This window comes from Pipistrellus kuhlii, unplaced genomic scaffold (genome assembly GCF_014108245.1).
Source record: "Pipistrellus kuhlii isolate mPipKuh1 unplaced genomic scaffold, mPipKuh1.p scaffold_m20_p_3, whole genome shotgun sequence".
NCBI lineage: Eukaryota > Metazoa > Chordata > Mammalia > Chiroptera > Vespertilionidae > Pipistrellus > Pipistrellus kuhlii.
The window spans coordinates 10,019,645-10,024,375 of NW_023425529.1; the positions used below are offsets into that span (position 1 = coordinate 10,019,645).

At 45.7% G+C, this 4,731-nt stretch overlaps 1 protein-coding gene across 4 annotated transcripts in view; it reads left to right on the forward strand.

Annotated features, from left to right (window-relative positions):
• GNPTAB (N-acetylglucosamine-1-phosphate transferase subunits alpha and beta) overlaps positions 1 to 1,106 on the forward strand; it is a 52,633-nt gene extending 51,527 nt beyond the window's left edge. For all 4 annotated transcript variants that reach the window (XM_045587593.1, XM_036459112.2, XM_036459113.2 and 1 more), the window contains one exon: positions 180 to 1,106. The gene's annotated coding sequence lies outside the window, so the exon portion shown is untranslated. The remainder of the gene's footprint in view (positions 1 to 179) is intronic.
• The last annotated feature ends 3,625 nt before the right edge of the window (positions 1,107 to 4,731 follow it).

Consider the following 4,731-nt stretch of genomic DNA (forward strand, 5'->3'; position numbering starts at 1 on the left):
GAGAGAGATAGAGAGCCAGAAATATCGATGAGAGAGAAACATCGACCAGCTGCCTCTTGTACACCCCCAACTGGGGATGTGCCCGCAACTAAGGTACATGCCCTTGACCGGAATCGAACCTGGGATCCTTCAGTCTGCAGGCCAATGCTCTATCCACTGAGCCAAACCGGTTAGGGCAGGTTCTACATTTTTGGTGTTTCCTTTTTCATTTCTCATTTTTAAAATTAAGTAGCTATTAAGTTAGCTAGTAATTCTTGCTTCTGAAAATAATGAATTGGGATGTCTAAACATGTTTTTAATCAATGTTATTTAAGTAATGCAATAGTATCACCTTCTGTTGGCAATATCTAAATTATTTTATTAATGTTTAAGACTAGTAAGTGATCTTAAATGACTTACAACTACTGACAAGCTCAATGATTGACCTCTAGAAACTTTGTCCTTGTTTTCTCTCTCTCCTAAGAATACTGTGATTTCATGTGGAGATCTAATTGTAAAGGGCTAGACTTAAGTAGCAGAGCTACTTTTCAGATGTAATTATGTTTTGGAAATGTACATATTTGAACAGAAGTGATTCATTTTAGAAATGAGTACTGCTGATGGTACTGACCTTACAGTATTGTCTTTTTTAATACCCATCAGTATATCCCAATTGATTTTATAAAATGCAGGGATCAGCAAACCTTTTTTGTAAAAAGCCACATAGTAAGTATTTCAGGTCATATCTGTCTCAGTTGCATTTTCTTCTTTGTTAAACTGTAAACATGTCAAAACCATGTTTAGCATACAACTGTACAAAACCAGACCACTGGCTGGATTTGCCCCACAGACCATTGTTTGCTGACCATTGTGGTAAAGAATTAGTATTGTATTTTTATGTCTGGGTAAGTTCTGACAGTCAGCCATATTTTATTTATATCATTATGCAGTGGATTTCTGGAGACCAGATACCACGATTCTTTTTTAACTCTGGCAGTTATTTAGATCAGGATCTCAACAGTATTCTTTCAAAATGACACACGTTTTGTAAAAAGAACTTGTGATGTAAATATTTTGTTTGTGCTGTAAATTATGTATTTCAAAAATTGAAGTCTCATAACAATTTATATTTTGTCTGATGCTTTGTTTTTTAAATCTTTGAGGAATGAGTGTATTTTATCAAGATTCAGTAGTCACTTGAATGCTTAGACAGTAGTGTATTGGTATGTGAAAATAAGTGGAAAGGAATGTAAGGCCACGATAGTATTATAACATATTGGAGAATCTCATTTTGTAGGAGGGAAATAAGTTCTAAATGGGATTTATCATATAGTAAAAATGTAGGGGCTATCTGGAGATTATTTTAATATTTTTTAAATTGATTTTAGAGAGAGAGGGAGGGAGAAGGAGAGATAGAAACATTGATGAGAAACACCAACATCGATTAGCTGACTCCTGCATGCCCCCAGTTGGGTACTAAGCCTGCAACATGGGCATGTGCCCTGACTGGGAATTGAACCTGTGACTTCTTGGTGGGTGGGTCAATGCTCAACCACTGAGCCATACCAGCCATGCTGGAGATAATTTTAAAAATGAAGGATTTATTTTAGAAAGGTAGAGAAATGATTTTTTTGGGTATGGTGGAGATGTCTGTGGTTTGGTAAATATATTCATATCTAATTAGAAGTTTAATAGATAATGGGATTGATCATAGAATATTCATAGAATTATTCATCTAATGATTATGTAGAGTCTCTAAGGACAGAGGAACTTTAAAAGTTGATGAGTAATCAAGTGGTTTCAAATTCTTAAAGCCTCGGAATAATTTTAGTTCAAATGACATTCAGTATGTAATACAGAAGAAGGAAAGCTGCTCATGTTGCTTAACCCCACAATGGTGCCTCCAAACTCCCATGCCCTGCATCTTATCATGAAGCTGCTAGGGTCATGAAGATCACATGACTTGCCCAAGGTCTGACAGCCAGTTAGAGGCAAAGGTGGACTGGTGCCCAGGTTGTCTGTCTCTTTTTCCCCATCCCCTCCAGGCCATGTTGAATCCCCATGACATAATGTCAGAAGCAGGTAAAACACCCATCTCTTTAGTCAGACTTCTGGGGCTTGAGTCCTGGATCCTGGACATTGTTTGCTCTGATTCCGTTTTCTCTTTTAAAACATGGGAGGCAACACTGATGTCTAAAGGAAATGGCATATGTAATATACCCAGCACAATGACTAGTTAATGTCAGGGATGATGATGGTAGAGGTGGAAATTTGTGTGAAGGATTGTTACCCAGGGCAGAGGTGAGGTTTTTAATGTAGTCAGGATAAAATGATTACATTGCCTACTTAATTTTTCAAAAGTGTTTTCATTAAGATTATTTCTACACATACCACGAAGTATACAAATAAGTGACTGGCAAATCAAGGATTTAAAGGAAAGACTAAGCACAATTCAGATAAAAACATTTAAGAGAGAAACAGCATCAACCCCACAAAAATTCCTGTAGAGTGTAAAAAAAAAGAAGGAAAACACACTTATTCCTTGAGGTCAGTACAATCCCACACCAAAACCTGGCTCAGTTACCACAAGAAAGGAAAACCACAGGCCATCTACCTTATGAATCTAAAACAAAGCACTAGCAAGCCAAATTCAGTCATTCCCCAAAGGAACAATTCTATGATTAAGGTGAGTCCACTCCAGGAATTCAAGGTTGGCCCAGCACTTGGAGAATCAATGCAATTCACATGACCAAGGAAAAGAGAAATTTCATGATCATCTCAACTGACCTTTCATCCGTGAATAAATTTTGAATAGAGTCACAATGGAACATTATACAGCCGTGAATATGAAAGAACCATAGCTATATGTAATAATAAAGATTTTCTGAAACATAATGTTAACCAAAAAAAGTGAGTGGCAGAATACTACATAGAATATGGCTCAATTTTCTGTACTGCCTAAACTAAACTAAACTAAACTAAACTAAACTAAACAGGATTGTTTAAGGACACATATATGTGGTAACAAAACTTAGGAAATGGTAGAGAGTGGCAAATACTTACACAAAATCCAGGATAATTGAAACTATCTCTGACTGGAAAACGGGGGGATGTGTTGGCAAGAATTTCCTGGGGAGATTTCATTAGGTTCTGGTAAAATTTTACTTCACAAATTAGGTATGTGTTCACCATATTTCATAACTTATATATGGTTTTATAACTTTCAAATATCATAAAATTTTAACAGTTATTAAAAAAGAAAAAGAAACCGGAAAGCAACAGGCTTCAAACATATATTAGCCACAGGCCCCAGGCGCAAGGTGCTCTGGGTCAGCAGCAGCCTCATGGTCCCTCGCGCAGGGGGGCGGAGCCCAGCAGCCCAGGGCACGCATGCGTGCACTGCGACCAGCCAATCAGCGCCGTTCCTGGTGAGGCGCTGCGAGGCGGCCTGTTCTCCCAGGTGCCGGATTCCAAGCTGCTTCGGAGGAGCGAGGAGCGTGGCGGTAGCGAAGCGGCTGCCCGGGGAGGAGGCTGGCGCGCCCGGGGTACCCGTGGGAGAGCCGGGCTGCGGTCCTCAGCAGCCAGGCTCTTTTCTCAGGTGAGGAGGCAGGGGTTGGTACCGGGCGGGAGTCCATCAGAGGTTACTCTTGCTCCGTCAGGTAAACCCTTCTCATTGGCTCCACCTGGGCCTTTGTCAGTCAATGAGAGCAGGGCCTGGACTGGCCACGGGGCAGCCGGACCGAGGGGGCAGCCGGGACTGAGGCTCCGAGGGGTCAGCAGGGGGCTGAGGGGCTGAAGGACCGGACCGAGGGGACAGACAGGGCTGAGGGACCGAGGGGGCGGCGGGGGCTGAGGGGTCAGGCCAGGGCTGAGGGGCCGAGGGGTCAGGGCAGGGCTGAGGGGCCGAGGGGTCAGGGCAGGGTTGAGGGACGGAGGGGTCAGGCGGGGGCTGAGGGATGAGGGGTCAGGCGGGGGCTGAGGGACGAGGGGTCATCAGGGGGCTGAGGGGCTGAGGAACCGAACCGAGGGGACAGACAGGACTGAGGGACCGAAGGGGCTGAGGGGCCGAGGGGTCAGGGCGGGGCTGAGGGACGAGGGGTCAGCAGGGGGCTGAGGGGCCGAGGGGGCGGCCAGGGCCGAGGGACAGAGGGGTCAGGCCAGGACTAAGGGACTGAGGGGTCAGGCGGGGGCTGAGGGGCCGAGGGTCAGGGCGGGGCTGAGGGACGTAGGGACCGAGGGACGGAGGGGTCAGGGCGGGGCCGAGGGGCTGAGGGACGGAGGGGTCAGGGCGGAGCTGACGGACGGAGGGGTCAGGGCGGGACCGAGGGGCTGAGGGACGGAGGGGTCGAGGGGGCGGCCTGGGCTGAGGGCTGAGGGGGGCCGGGCCGCGTGGAAGGGAGCCAGGCCGCGGGGTGGGGTGGGCAGAAAGGGGCTGCGCTGGGTCTGATGGGCACGCTCATGGTCCTCCTGCCAACCGCGTTTTCACTTTGGGACTGAAATGGGAAAGCTACGTTTGCCCACTGTTTAGCCAGAGTCTGGCAGAGGCCAGACTAAAATCTGACCTCCCACCCTCCCGGTGTGAACTCGCCATAGCAGCACCCCTGGAAGCAGGGTTGATGCTCTCTTTTTGTTGTTTGTTCATTCTCATTAGAGGATGTTTTTCCATTGATTTGTTTTTATTGTTATTTTTTTTAGAGAGTGGAAGGAAGTGGGAGAGAAACATCGGTGTGAGAGGGGACACATCGATTGGTT